Genomic DNA, 16,440 nt, shown 5'->3' with positions numbered 1-16,440 from the left:
CAGCCGTGAGCCACTGCGTCCAGCCAGTTTATTTCTGTAAATGAGTTTTAAAAAATCATATTGTGAATTCATCACATAAGTGAATGAAACATTTTCTTTGCCTGTGTTCTCATTTCTTCTCCCTTCACCACAGAAATGCCAAAAGTCATTTGTGTCCAAGAAAGTTAATACAATAATTTTTTAAAATCCTCCTTTTCCCCCAATAAGTGCTCATACTTTTTTCACCTTAATTGGAGGTGAAAAGCTGAATTCCGTACTACTGAAGATAGATCTGGATTGCTTGGTAGAACATGCAGGATGGTTCTTAGATGGCACCCCCCCAACACACACACACACACACTTTTAGAGAAAAATTTGTAGCTAGTTCATTTACACTTGAATGTAGAAATCTAGTATTTCCTGGTTGTTCAATTTGCTGTTTAGAGATGCAGCTTAAAATAGCCATCTATGGAGTTAGACTGATCCATGACACTTAACAGTGTTGGACCAACCTCTCTTGGCCCTAAACTATGCAACTATTTTAAGCTATGACCCTAAGAACTGACAGGGCATACTGTACCCTCTTAGCACTGAGCATTAGTTCTGTATTTTCAGAGCTGGACTGATTTAAACTTCTATAGAATTGAAGTTATCATTGTAATGTTCTAGGAATTCTTTTTTTTTTTGACACAGAGTCTCACTCTGTCACCAGGCTGGAGTGCAGTGGTGCAATCTCAGCTCACTGCAACCTCTGCCTCCCGCATTCAAGCGATTCTCCTGCCTCAGCCTCCTGAGTAGCTGGGACTACAGGCATGTACCACCACACCTGGCTAACTTTGTGTATTTTTAGTAGAGACAGGATTTCACCGTGTTAGCCAGGCTGGTCTCGATCTCCTGACCTCGTGATCCACCTGCCTCAGCCTCCCAAAGTGCTGGGATAACAGGCATGAGCCACCATGTTTTGGGAATTCTTATACCCACCTACACAAGCTGCCAGCTTGCCTTGGTATATCAGATTCCATTAAAATAAATACTAGGTAGAGGGGAAAGATATTAACCATAAACTGTGTGTTTTACCCAAGTAATATATTTTGAGCATTACTTGTTTGGATGAACCGCCTATAAAACAGAAAAGTCCCAAGAATGGTTTGATGATCACTGTAATAGGATTATACTGTTTTTAGATGGTTAGTACACTAATACATGATTCTGTGATTGCCTTTGCTCATATTTTCTGCTGTCATGGCAGATTGCTTTTTACCATTATTTCCTATTTTATCCGTTTAATTGTTAGTGGTCCTGTTTACTAACTTTGTCCTCTTACCACTTCTCAACTGCATATCCATTTCTTTGTGATTTATTCCTTAAATTCCTACTAGGTGTAATCACAGGGCTAAGTTCTGAGAGCATAAAGGTAGAAGTCTTTGCCTTCTAAAAGCTTATGTTCCAATTGAGGAGACAGAATATTCATTAAAATAAAAGATAATGCATAGAAGTGTAATACAAGTGGTATATGCTAAAAGAGAGATGAATAGTAAAAGATGGTAATATTAAAATTAAGAGTAAGATGAATCCTCTGAGAGCCAGGGCAGAAATAAAAGGCTCCATGAAGCCTGGGAGGCTTGAACTGATTCTTTGAGAAAAGGAGAGCCCTAACAGGAATAAAGAAGGAAGGCATTGTACAAAAGATAGGAAGTTGGAATATGCTTTGTGTATTTCAGAAAGAATGGATAGACCTTTAAAGTTGTAGTGGAGACTTTGAGGAGAATGTTAGAAAATGAAGTTCTCAAGGTTGGTAGAAGTTTGATTGTAGAATGGCAATGTCAGACCAAGGACAGGTGAAAAGGATATGTGAATGTGTGTATTTTTGAGGGGTAGGGGACAGGAAGTTTCATTTATAAAGTAGTGTTTTAGTTTTTTTTGTTTGTTTGTTTTTTAAAGACAGTGTCTCACTCTGTTACCCAGGCAGTGCAGTGGGGTGATCTTGGCTTGCTGCAACCTCCACCTCCCAGGCTCAAGCAGTCCTCCCACCTCAGCCTCCCAAGTAGCTGAGACTGCAGGTGTGCTGCCACCATGCCCAGCTAATTTTTGTATTTTGTAGAGATGGGGTTTTGCCATGTTGCCCAAGCAAATTAGTTTTATTTTTTAACAGACATAGGAGAAATGGGGAAGCTAGTTTCGGGACCATAGTATTGACTTAGATATCAGTGATGGGAAATCCGAACTTCACTGTAAAGTATGTGGTTCTCAAGAGTCTTAAATAAAAATAAAAAAGACAAGATTTGATGTATGAAAGGAGAGAGGAAAAACATTTTAAGGGTAATTCTGTAGATTTTGAATCTGGATGACCATGAAAGTGCTTGTGCCATTCAAAGAAATGACTTTTAGAAAATGAAAGTGATGAACCTGAATTTTGATATTTGTTAATAAGTCTGAGCTAATAGTATATTGAAAGTGTCTGGTTTGTATCTGGAGATTGGGGCTGAGAAGAGATCAGAATCAACAGTCTAGATTTGAAAGTCTTTTGCGTGGAGATGATGGTTGATATTATGGCAGCGTATGAAATTGAGGCAGACAATGTTGCATTTGATTGGAGAATTATGAGAACTGAACTTAGGGTTACACCTAGTCTTTGGGGGCCAAAAGCAGAAAGTTAAGAAAAGTGAGAACCATCAGAGAAATAGAGAACAGGGTAATATGTCAGCAGGTAAGAGGAATCTCAGATGGTATTGAATGTTGACTTGAGAGTATTGAGAAAAGTTCAGCAGGTTTTGTGTTTGAATCATTTGATGAGACCTAAGAACTGTGTTGTTCAGTATGAAAGCCCCTGGTCTCATGTGGCTTATAAACCTAAAATTAATTAAAATTAAAAATTTATTTCCTCAGTTGGATTAACTACATTTAAAGTGGTAATAACCACATGTGGCAAGAGGCTGTCATATTGGACAGCACTGATATATAACTTTTTTTTTTTTTTGAGATGGGGTCTGTCACCCAGGTGAAAGTGCTTCTAAAATGAGATTTTAAAAAGATGAGTCAACATTTGGAGAACTAGTCAGATGCTGATGCTGATAATAGAAGGGAGAATAAAGATACTTCTGAGTGACTTCTCAGTAAATTAGAAGGCAAAATCATCTACAGATTGTAAGGTGCAAGGAAGGGAAATGAGGATTTGAGGACAGAGGGAAAAAAACTGGAACAGCCAGTGAAGGGCTATGTACATTGCCAACTATAGGATGAATGAAAGGTTACCAAGCAACAGTGATGGCTCAGGTAATGTAAATTAGAAAAACTGAAGAGGTAATAGAGCCCAGTGTAGAATAAAAGTTGGTGATAGAGGCTATAAATGCATTACTACTGTGGTGACTCATTATACATCTAAAGGACTGAAAGTAGCTTTAAAACTTTTAAAGATTATTTAAAATTTCACATAGAATTAGCCAGATTTAAGGCCGGGCGCGGTGGCTCACGCCTGTAATCCCAGCACTTTGGGAGGCCGAGACAGGCGGATCACGAGGTCAGGAGATCGAGACCATCCTGGCTAAAATCGTGCAACCCCGTCTCTACTAAAAATACAAAAAATTAGCCGGGCGTGGTGGCGGGCGCCTGTAGTCCCAGCTACTCGGAGGCTGAGGCAGGGGAATGGCGTGAACCCGGGAGGCGGAGCTTGCAGTGAGCCGAGATCGCTCCGCTGCACTCCAGCCTGGGCGGCAGAGCGAGACTCCGTCTCAAAAAAAAAAAAAAAAAAAAAAAAAAAAAAGAATTAGCCAGATTTTCCTTTTTTGATTTATTTTTCACCATCAACTTAGGCAAATGTGATTCAACATAGAATGAGGGAAAATTAGAAAGTTTTTTGTTGTTGTTTTAAATATTGCAAATTCTATTTAAGAAAAGTATTCAGATCTTTCTAGGGTTTGTCGGCTAGGAAGGATTTCTTCAACATAAACAGAGTTGAGAATAGTTGACAGTTATCTGGAGCAAGATTAGAATAAATAGAAATAACTAGATATTAAAGAGGAGTGTATGTCTTTGTTTTCCTAAGCTTTTCTCTCTAACACCAGATGACTAGAGTTGCCTTTCCTTCCTAGCTCAGGGAAGTTAAGAGCAATACCTTCAGGCATTAGGATTGATAGACAGGTGTTACTATGTTTACCACTAACTCCCTGTTGCCTCCAAAGTCCAAATAATATCCTTAGTGCACAAAGAGAGAATATAGGCAACTGGGAAAGAGTGTAGGGCTCTGGATTCAGGCTGACCTAGGTCCACATCTTGTCTTTACAACTTAATAGCAGCTGCGTAATCTGGGAAATGTACATAACCTCTCCAAGTCTTAGAAGAGAGCATTGGACAAAGTATAAGTGTAAAGTAGTTTAGTTCAATTCTAACCATTTAGTAAATTGAGTAAATGCAAATAATTATTGTGTGGCAGCTATTCTGGATTGGGGATGGGAAGGATGGGCATAATACCTTAACAAGGATTCCCTCTCTCCTATCCCAGAAAGTCCCTTCTTTAAGAAATTGACAGCCTGGACAACATAGCAAGATCCTGTCCCAATAAAAAATTTAGCTGGGTATGGTGGCACTTGTCTGTTGTCCTACTTGAGAGGGCTGATGTAGGATGATTTCTTGAGCCTAGGGGTTTGAGATTACAGTGAGCTATGATTGCACTACTGCACTGCAGCCTGGGCAACAAAGTGAGACCCTGTCTCTTAAAAAAAAAAAAAAATTAAGGCCCTTCCTGATCTATCCTTCCAACCCCATCTTTAGCCCCCTCACTTCCTTGAACTTTACTCCAGTGGTATGCTGTCTCAGGGTTATGCCTTTAAATATAGCCTTCCCACTGCCTTCCCCATTTGCCTTTTTTCTTTCCACCCATCAGTGGTTTCATCTCCTCTGTGAAGCCTTCATTGTTTTTTTTTTTTTTTTTGACAGTAAATCACTGTCCTCTCTATTAAGTAAGCATTTTATGCACATTTTTGTTATTGTACATATTATAGTTATTTATTTGAGTGTGTCTTCCCTACAGGTGAGGGCTTCTGGTCAGATCTTATTTATCATTTCTCCAGCAGCATTAAGCACATAGCAGGTACTCAGTAGATGTTTGCTGAATAAATAAATCTCACTTGTATACTAAGTTCACATCCAAAGTGCTAGGAGTTAAGGAAATGTGAATGGCTGTTAAGTATTTGTACTTAATATGTTTGCAGTTTGTTTTACTGTAGTCAACATTTCTCTTGAGTATTTATCACATTCCAGACATTATGCTAAGATGTGTGCTATATACACTGTTTCAGTCAACTCCTACAGCTCCCAGGTCCTCAAAGGAAGAAACTGCAGTGAGAATCAGAACTCAGAAACAGGTCTGCTTGACGTGAAAGTTCTATTTAAACTGGCTCTACTAAACTGTTGTGCCTGTTCAGTAACTCAGGATTGGTTCACAGATTGTACGTGACCCATAGTATGTAAATAGTCCTGGAAGTCATTGGCTAATATGGTTCACCTTCATTTAAGAGATACAGAAGGTACTCAGTTGTTTCTTAGTATTTTCATTTGTAGTTCATCTGTAGGAAAACAGGTCATTGAAGCTCTTGCATAAGGCAAAGAAGTATTTTATAATTAATAAGCATAATTTTCCAGTCAAGGATTTTTTTTTTACCACCACTGTACCATGGAATCTCTCTAGTCATATGTCTGTCAAAACTGTCACAGCCTATTCCCAAATTTGTATAGCTCTCTTTTCAAAGGCTTTAATTCAGAGTCATATAGTTTCTGTTTTTGTGGAGACTCATGTAGTTTTTATAGGGATCACACAAATGTACCATATTTTAATTTTTCATATATTTTGTTACAGCTGTTTATAATGATATGAATGATAGGCATAAATGTTAGTTGAGTTATTCCAATGCTGAGTTTCAGTGAATTTCTTAACCTCAGCATTATTGACATTTTAGGCCAGGCAATTCTTTGTTTTTGGGATATGTTTTGTGCCTTGTAAGATGTTTAGCAGCATCCCAGGCCTCTACTCACTATATACTAGTAATATCACACTTTGTGACGACCAAAAATGTCTCCAGACATTGCTAAGTATCTCCTGGAAGGCAAAATTACCTCCTTTTGGGAACCACTGGCTTAAAGGTACTCATAGCCAACAAAAGTAGAATTTAAAAAAAAATTTCTTTTTAAATCTAGTTACTTTTAAAAAAACAACTTTATTTATATATACACATACCATATTATACAACAACTTTAAGTGTATATTCAATGGCTTTTGGTATATTGGTAGAGTTTTGCAGCTTTCACCACAATCTAGTTTTAGAACATTCACATGACCTCATAAAGAAACCCTTATTAGCAGTCATTCCCCATTTCTCCTCTCTATCCTCTCCAGCCCTAAGCATATTTGGTTATCTTTTTATGTTTAGGAATATACAGCCTCCTTGCTTATTTTAAGTCAGATCATTATGTAAACCAAATCCTATTTTAGAGTGTGTTTATTGAAAGTTATTTGCAATGTTAGGAGACATATTCTTTGAGAGGACCTTAGACATTTGCTTAGGCAGATTCCAAGTTTAATCTGTAAAGGAAGTCAATCTAAGTAGGCTCAGTTAAGAATCATTTTAGTATTATTCAGAACAGAAAAAATGCCACTGGCCCCCATGGCAAGTTTTGTATCATAGAAGTCAGCAGTTTTTGTTTTTCCTGATCAGTTCTCTTAGAAAACCTTGTTCCCTAGGTTATATGCACAAAACGTTATTAAGAAACACATGTACTTTGAACCTGCTGTATGACTATTATTAAATAGTCATTTTCAGTTTATTGGTAGGTGAGTTTATTTATAGGCAGATAAGTAGTTTTGTTTTGTTTTTCAAATTTGCAGATCTATCTTACTTACAGAGTAATGTTACTTACTATTTACTATAAGAAAAAACCTTGCAAATCGTCTTTTCCAAAAGAAGAAATAAGGCACAGTTGGATTATTTTGCGTACACACACACATCTGTTTTAAACTGTGTGTTCATTTCTGTCCCTATTCCTAAGCTGACAGCTCCTTATTTTAATTACTGTAGCTGCATAACATATCTTTATTCTACTATTCTGCTTTTTCAGAGTTTTCTTACTTGATTTTTCACATGTCAGATTAGCAGAGTTTCATGGAAAAGTTTCGAATTAAATTTGTGATTGTATTCACTTCATAGAATAATTTTGGAAGAATTGACACATTTAGTTTAATGATTCTTCCTATCCAAGAACATATGTTTCTCTCTATTGAGGTCTTGTTTTATATCCTTTATTAAATCTGCCTCAAGATCTTGCATATTTCTAATTAGACTGATTTCTCAGGTATTTGTGGTTATTGTTGCTATTATGAAAGAAATTGTTTTGTTTTGCTTTTTTTCTTTTTCAAGTGCTTGTTGCTTATATGGCTGGGAACTGTTGCTTTTTTATGTTGATCTTGTATTTGGTCATCTTGCTGATGGCCGGGTGTCATATTATAATAATTTGTTGATTTTTCTATAGTTTTCTAAATAACGCAATTATATCTTTTGTAAATCATGACAGTTTCGTTACTTCCTTTTCAGTCTTTATTGCTTATATAGATTTGTTATTTCTTGCCTTACTACATTGGCTTGCACCTTAAGGAAATATACAATATTAGAGGTGAGAGCAGTAATCACTTCTATTAGAAACTACAGTGAGATAATCCGATTTTTTTATTAAATGATTTTATAATTTTTACTGAGTTTCTCTTGCTCCATGAGATGAAACAGCATTCTCCCCCATACTTCTGGTGGAAATGTAAATGAATGCAGCTCTTTATATATACTCCTGTAATTTTATAATCTAGATAGTCTTACAAATGTTTCATGTCCTTTGATTTAGTAATCTCACTTCTAGGACTATCCCTTGGAAATAATAAACAATATTTTAGTTCAAGTTGCTCATTACTTTGTTACTTATAACACGTATTTGGAAATAAATATCTAATAGTACAGTAACGGCTTTGTAAATTATGGTATACGATGAAATATTGCACAACCACTATATTAAAATAATTCGTAATATTAATACTTAGAAGTACTTATTAAATAAGTAAAAGAGGCTAATACAGAATTTTTATGTAGTAAAGTTGTATCAGCATCAGAATGCACTGAACAAAGATTAAAACAGAACTTAGATCATCACATCAAAATGATAATAGTGGTAATCTATGGGTAATTACTTTCTGGATTACTTAATTTCCTTATTCATAGTTTTCTATGATGAGCATGCTTTGTTCTTAAAATCAGAAGAAAAAGAAACTTAAAGCATATGTGTTTATAATACTAAACTATTTACTTTCATCAAAATAGGGAGAAAGGGAGAAATCTTAGCCTATTCCCTAAATGGCAAGTTTAGTTATGATTTTTTTTTTTTTTTTTAGACGGAGTCTCACTTTGTCGCCCAGGCTGGGTGCACACTGCAAGCTCACTGCAAGCTCCGCCTCCCGGGTTTATGCCATTCTCCTGCCTCAGCCTCCCGAGTAGCTGGGACTACAGGCGCCTGCCACCTCCCCCGGCTAGTTTTTTGTTTTTTTTGTATTTTTTATTAGAGACGGGGTTTCACCGTGTTAGCCAGGATGGTCTGGATCTCCTGACCTCGTGATCCGCGCGTCTCGGCCTCCCAAAGTGCTGCGATTACAGGCTTGAGCCACCGTGCCCGGCCTTTTTTTTTTAAGACAGAGTCTCGCTTTGTTGCCCAGGCTGGAGTGCAGTGGTGAGATCTTGGCTCACTGCAACCTCTGCCTCCCAGGTTCAAGCGACTCTCCTGTCTCAGCCTCCTGAGTAGTTGGGACTACAGGTGCCTGCCACCATGCCCGGCTAATTTTTTTGTATTTTTAGTAGAGACAGGATTTCATCATATTGGCCAGGCTAGGACTAGTTGGTCTCAAACCCCTGACCTTGTGATCCGCCCACCTCAGCCTCCCAAAGTGCTGGGATTACAGTCATGAGCCACCACGCCCGGCCTATACTTTTTTAAAGTTAACATTTTTGTAATACTCTTTTCAAAAAAACCTTGCTGAATGTAGATAGCAAATGTCATCGGATAAATCTGATACTTGAGAGAGTAGTACATAGTTTCAGTACCAAGGTTGAGAGTTATGCTCTGGGATCTGCTCCTAAATGATCTGACTGCCATATCAGTGAGTCAGGGAGGAATTGTAGCAGATACCCACTTGATTTGGTTTCTTACTGTCTTGTCACCTGTGTGCATATGTATTGTAAACTAGCTGTCATCTAGCAGTCCTGTGATATACTGCTGGCCGAGTTTCATAAGAAAGCTGCTATGTTTGTATGGATTTTAGATTATCATTCGCTTTATTTAAGAAACATTCATTAAGTACTTTCAGTGTGCCAGGAACTTTGGTAGCCAAAGGACAAATGACATAAAAACCACACAGATGGCCTGTTTTTTGAGCAGCTTTTGTTGGAAATAATTTATGACAAATATTATGATGGAATGAGATGGCATCTTACTGGCAAGACCAGAAATACTTAAATTCTAATTCAGCCAATTCTTGAGGTCTCTTAGGGAGCTACGTATACCAAAATTCAAGTCAGAATTTGTTGGCTTAGGCATAGGCCCCTGCCTCACAATCCAGGGAACTAGGTTATTCTTTATGGAATATGCCTTTTTCCTTTACTAGCTAAACCTGACTTTCCTTTCTTCCTGTTAGCTTAAATTCAAATCGTCTCAACTTTTACTTCTCTACTGAGGCAAAAGACTACTGGTACTAAAAGAAAATGAGCAAGAAATGCCCAACAAGCTAGATCTTGTTGAATAGTTAGTGATTCTAATATCTTACTACCAGCCGGGCGCGGTGGCTCAAGCCTGTAATCCCAGCACTTTGGGAGGCCGAGACGGGTGGATCACGAGGTCAGGAGATCGAGACCATCCTGGCTAACACGGTGAAACCCCGTCTCTACTAAAAAATACAAAAAACTAGCCAGGCGAGGTGGCAGGCGCCTGTAGTCCCAGCTACTCAGGAGGCTGAGGCAGGAGAATGGCGTGAACCTGGGAGACGGAGCTTGCAGTGAGCTGAGATCTGGCCACTGCACTCCAGCCTGGGCAACAGAGCGAGACTCCATCTCAAAAAAATAAAAAATATCTTACTACCTACCAACAAACTGTCCCCCTCCATTACCTTGGCCCAGTTTCTATGTTTGAAAAAATTAAAAAAAAAAAAAAAAAAAGCAGAACCAATAAAGGAGTAAGAAAGATGGCTTGGCTACTCCAAGCAGCCTTGTAATGTTTTACCTCTGGTAATATGGAAGAAAAATAAAAGAATGGCCATCCTCAGTCTGTTTCACCATAATGTATAGTTACAATACCAAGAAATTTTGAGTTATTAAAAAAATTATTTTACAAAGCAGTTTCATTGGTAAGAGAAGGATTAAAGGCTAAAATCTGAAAGATGAATAGGCTTTTGTCAGACCAAGGGAGATGGAGATTTGGGGTGGGAGAATATGTTGGATTCCAGCTGTATTTCTCAAATGTTCGGAGACACAGAACATTAGAGAAGATAGGAGTTCACTGTAGGTGGTGGTGAGAGTGGGCATGGAGCAGGAGTGCCCAGAGATGAAGTTATAAAACTAAGCAAGAGTTAGATCATGAAGAACTTTATGTACTCTGCTAAGAAATACTGACCTTATTGTGAATGTATGGAGGGCCCATTGGCTTTTTGGGGAGCTAGGTCTGCAATATGAATATAATTAGGGGCAAAACTGACATAATGGTGATAAGGGCTTGCACTAATGTGCAAGCAGTGGGTATGATGAAGACATTTGAGATATTTTGAAGAGGTAGACTCAACAGGGACTTATGATCAACGTAGATAATGTGTATGGTGGAAAGAGAATAGCTTTTTGAGTTGGCTAAGCCTGGGTTCAAATCCCAGCTCTGTCACTTTTCCATTTTAGGATCCTGGGTGTTTCACATACCCCTCAGAACCTTAGTTTTCTCATCTTAATTGGGACAGTAAGCTGGGTGCCATGGCTTGTGCCTGTAGTCCCGGCTATTTGGGAGGCTGAGGCAGGAGGGTCGCTTGAGGTCAGGAGTTTGATTCTAGCATGGGCAACATAGTGAGATATAATCTCTAAAAGAATTTTTAAAATTAACTAGGTGTGGTGGCATGCATCTGTAGTCCCAACTACTCAGGAGGCAGAGGGAGGAGGATTGCTAGAGTCCAAGAGTTAGAGGCTACAGTAAGCCATGATTGTGCCACTGTACTCTAGCCTGGGCAAGAGAGCAAGACTCCATTTCTTAAAAATAAAAAGTTGGGACAGTAATATTCAGCCCATAGGGATATGAGGAGTAAGTGAAACAATGTATGGAAAGCATCCAGTAAAGTGCCTTACCACATAGTAGATAAAAAACAATAGTTGCTCTTGTTGTCAGAGATGAAGAAGATAGAGAGGAATCAAGAATGGCTTCCAAGTTTTCTATTTGAATGGTGAAAAAGAGCTATATTAGGAAAGTGGGCTAAGCTGTCTGGTTCTTAGATTGCTTGTGAGGAATCTGAGGTGGAAGTGTTCACTGGCAGTTGACAGTAGGAGTATGACACTTCTGAGTAGAAGGCACAGATCTGCGAGATAATCAGCTTATGCATAGCAGTAAAAGTTACGAAAGTAGATGAGGTCCCCCAAGAAGAGAGTTAGAATGAAAAATCAGAACCCTGGAGAGTAGCCTAGGAAGAGTAGAGGGTGTTTGTTTGTTTGTTTGTTTTTGAGAGGGTCTTGCTCTGTCACCTAGGCTAAAGTTGAAGTGCAGTGGTGCAATCATGGCTCACTGAAGTCTTGATCCCCAGGGCTCAAGCGATCCTCTCACCTCAGCACCTCAGTCTCATGAGTAGCTGGGACTACAGGCACATGCCACCATGCCCGACTAATTTTTTAATTTTTTTAAGAGATGGGGTCTCACTATATTGCCTCGGTTGGTCTTGAACTCCTGGGCTCAAGCCATCCTCCTGCCTCTGCCTCCCAAAGTGCGGGGATTACAGGTGTGAGCCACCGCACCTGGCTGATACATCTTTTAAGAATGTGACATAAATTTAGATTTAAGTGCTGATTTTAAAACATTGCTAAGGCCATACATGGTGGTGCACGCCTGTAATCTCAGCTACTTGGAAGTCCAAGGCAGGAGAATTGCTTGAGCCCAGGAGTTCAAGACTAGTCTGAGCAGCAGAGTAAGACCCCTATCTCTTAAAAAAAAACCCAACAAACAAAAAGGAGCTAACAGAGAAGAAGGGGTTTCTGAAATGTGGGAAGTTAGCTCACAGAGTAAATGTTGGATAAGGATGGAGTGGCGTGTGGTGTCAAATGCAGCAGAGCAGTCCTGTAATGGTCACTGAGAAAATGCACAATAGATTTGGTCATTAGGAGAAAGACTGTGAAGCAGGAGCTAAGTAAGTCCTCGTGGTATGGTGCTTTGAATGCCAGACTTTGGTCAGTGGAAGAATGATTAAACGTTACTGAGCATGAAAGTGAGACGATCAGAACACGACTTTTTTATTTTTCTGGCAGCAGTTTGAAGGATGAGAAAGGAGGGAAAGCTTCATTTAGGTTGGTAGAGGCACAGATTAACAAGGGCTTGGATCAAGATGATAGTCTTGCTTGGGAACAGATTAGTGTAAGAGCTATTATTATGCAGCAGTGTCTCCATAATTCGGTCATCACTGGATGTAATGAGTAAAGAAGTAGCCTAAAAGATGACATTTTAAGGTTTTCAGTGTGGATAATAAGGAGAGTGGGAGTAGCATTTACTGAAACAGGGACAGTAGCAGAAGCAAGACTGGAAGGTGAAATCATTTTTTATTTTTAAACTTTGATTTATTAAACATATGTTATTGAGTGGCATTGTTATTGAGTTATTAGGCACTGTTATACTAGTGATACAGCAGGGAACACAATAGGCAAGATCCCTACTTTCATGGCACTTTACCTTCATGAAGTGAGTTGAAGACCAAATTATAAAAGGACAAAGTAAGACAAGACAAAACTAGGTGGTGATACAGTGATATACTGAGGGGAACCACTTTTAGATGGGAAGGTCAGGAATGGCATTTCTAAAGAGGAGAGATTTGAACTCAGACCAGAATATTACAAAAGAATCAACTATGTAAAGATCTGCATGCAAAGGCATCCCCACTTAGACTGGAGAGTATGTGCAAAGTCCCTAAGAAGGAAATGAGCTTGATTTGTTTGAGGGCCGGAAGAGAGGCCAGTATATCAAGTGCAGAGTGAGCAAGGGAGAGACTAATAGAGATGAGGTCTGAGAAGGCAATAGAATTAAACTTAAGTGGGACCTCAGAGGTCTTGCTCTGGAGTTTGGTGGCTTACTGATGGCAGTGGAAATAAAGTAGTTGTTGAACTTAGCTGTCTGTGAAACATCTAGATGAAGTCAATTAACAGGCTTCAATATACAAACTCAAATATAATTTGCCTCTATTATTCATTGAAATAACTTTCCAAGTTGTTCAGGCATTGAACAAAGAAAGGCTCACAATATGGAGGCATGAGGAGTATGTCAAGGACATGGTCAAGGGACCAGAGGAATCAGGAATCTCTAGCAGTTCTTCCCCACCCCTCACCCCCCAACTTAGCTTTGACTTGAAACTCATCTAGCAGTTCTTTACCAAAATAAAGATCATCTTAAATATTATTGCGACCTTTAAAGTAATGACTGTTATATAAATGTTATGAGAAAAGTAGTCAAAAAATTGTGGCCGAAAATACCTGTGTCTTCAGGGGATGTAAAGGGTATTTGCCAACTTAAAATACCTGCAGCTCCATAGGGACCATGCTGTAGATTTTGTAGAGTGCTTGTTCAGACAGTACTCTCATTTCTAGAAATGCATTTTTTTTTTTTTTTTTTTGAGTAAACAGAAAGTGTGTGTATCACTGTGCTTCTTGGTACACAAGTAGTTTGAATAGATTCTGTAGCCACGGTCATCCTTAAGGCATCTGGTTTTCCTAAATACGTGTTCAAAAACACTGAAACAAAATAATTATACCTTTTGTTTATGTATTGCTTTATAATTTATGTAGCCTTTACCCCTGGAAAATCAACTTGATCCTCAGAAACAGCTCTTTAAAGTAGACAGGGAGCAGAAATTTTACGGAAGTCAGTGTTACTGTTTTAGAGTTGAGGAAACTGAGGATCCCTGAGTGCACAGTCATAAATTTACAACTCTGACTTCACTTGCATTGCTTTACTTACCACACCATGCTAATTCAAAGGTGTACAAAAATGTAAACTTTAGTAGAGGGTTTGTATCCTTACTGAAACAGTGACAAAATGTATTTTTTAATGTGTATCTTAGTTATGGGTGCTACCAAAAGGAATTAAGGGTGCTGTGGATATGCAGAGGACGGTGAGATTGACTTTGGCTGGGAGAGTCAGAGGTTTAATTTTGTTTAGAAAATGTGTACTATTTTCTTACTTGGTAATTTTTATTGCTTCTTGTTGGTTGCCCCGTACTTTTAAGATACTACATATGCAGCTTTGAAATAACCACCCCCACCCCTGCCTTTTTTTTTTTTTTTTTTATGAGACAGAGTCTCGCTCTTGTCTCCCAGGCTGGAGTGCAGTGGCACAATTTCGACTCACTGAAACCTCTGCCTCCCCGGTTCAAGCGATTCCCCCGTCTCAGCCTCCCAAGTAGCTGGGACTACAGGCGTGTGCAACCACACCTGGCTAATTTTTTGTTGAAGTGCAGTGGTGCAATCACTGGACTTTTTAGTAGAGATGGGGTTTCACTGTGTTAGCTAGGATGGTCTCCATCTCTTGACCTCGTGATTCACCCACCTCAGCCTCCGAAAATGCTGGGATTACAGGCATGAGCCACCATGCCCGGCCTGAAAGAAACCATTTTATATGCAGGACTGGCATGTTTATTTCTGCTAGCATATTTTATTCTTTTTTTTTTGGGATGGAGTCTCGCTCTGTTGCCCAGGCTGCATGATCTCGGCTCACTGTAAGCTCTGCCTCCCGGGTTCACGCCATTCTCCTGCCTCAGCCTTGTGAATAGCGAGTAGCTGGGACTACAGGTGCCCGCCACCATGCCCAACTAATTTTTTTGTATTTTTAGTAGAGACGGGGTTTCACCGTGTTAACCAGGATGGTCTCGATCTCCTGACCTTGTGATCCTCCGTCTCGACCTCCCAAAGTGACTTATTTTATTCTTGTATTGCCCCTGAACTCAGCAGAGATGAATTAGTAACAGTAGCTACTATGTAATGAGCAATTCTGTGCCAGCACTGTGGTAGAGGATTTATAAATTAAGTTACTTAATACTTATATCAATTTTCTGAGGTGGAAACATTCTTTCATAAATTGGCATTTTCTTTTCAGTCCATTCACATACTTGTTATTTCCACATCTGATGGAGAGAATGTAGAACTGTGTGAAAGAAAAGGTAATTATAAGGCATCATAGGCTGGGTGCAGTGGCTCACACCTGTAATACCAGCACTTTGGGAGGCCGAAGCAGGTGAATCACCTGAGGTGAGGAGTTTGAGACTAGCCTGGCAAACATTGCAAAACCCTGTCTCTACTAAAAATACAAAAAAAACTAGCTGGGCATGTTGGCATACACCTGTCATCCCAGCTACTAGGGAGGCTGAAGCAGGAGAATTGCTTGAATCCAGGAGGTGGAGGTTGCAGTGAGCTGAGATCGTGCTACTGCACTCCAGCCTGGGTGACAGAGCAAGACTCCTTCTCAAAAAAAAAAAAAAAAAAAGAGCATTGTATTTCAGGATAATGTTAAGCCATGCAAATACATTTTTTTGTTGTTTTATTGTGCATTATTTATTATAGTTTTCCCAAAGTGAAGAAGCCACGCTGGTATATATACTAATCTGAGCAATGAAGTGTAAGCTATATAACATGAGTGAATAAAGTAATAGTATCTTAAATGTCTTTTTATGATTACAGTGACAGTATGTAGTAATCTTGGGTGGTTTTGCATTTTAAAAACCACTTTGTGTATACAATTAAAAAAGTCAAATCAATAAAGAGATGTTTAAACTATTTAGGAATGCAAGATGTCCATAAAACTTAATCCTTTGTTTAGTGATTTTTCACTCCTGTGTTTTCTTGTTGTGATGAGATATGTTGCTTACTGTGGAAATGGTAATAAAGCTTTGTGTTTATATAACGTCTTTTATCTTAGGATCTCAAAATGCTTTTAGACTCATGTATCCTCATAGTATTTTAGTGAGTAGGTAAGTAGCAAGTATTATTATCTTCATTTTATAGATGGAGAGAGAAATTAAGTCCCAAAGTGGGTTAAATGATTTATGTATATAGTTCCGTCATCTAGATACATAGGCAACCTGAGCCACTAAAGTAAGAATACTATATTTTAGAAGGATTGACATAGTATAAGCCATTAACCCCTTAGTTTTTGTACTTTACAGATTGT

The 16,440-nt window shown here is 38.8% G+C and overlaps 1 protein-coding gene across 3 annotated transcripts in view; it reads left to right on the top strand.

The window, feature by feature from the left end:
- The window catches only part of SP4 (Sp4 transcription factor), an 83,356-nt gene that overhangs the window by 30,289 nt on the left and 36,627 nt on the right, over positions 1-16,440 (top strand). The gene's annotated exons all lie outside the window — the stretch shown is intronic.

Source organism: Theropithecus gelada, chromosome 3, assembly GCF_003255815.1.
Source record: "Theropithecus gelada isolate Dixy chromosome 3, Tgel_1.0, whole genome shotgun sequence".
NCBI lineage: Eukaryota > Metazoa > Chordata > Mammalia > Primates > Cercopithecidae > Theropithecus > Theropithecus gelada.
This window is presented reverse-complemented; position numbering and strand designations above follow the sequence as displayed.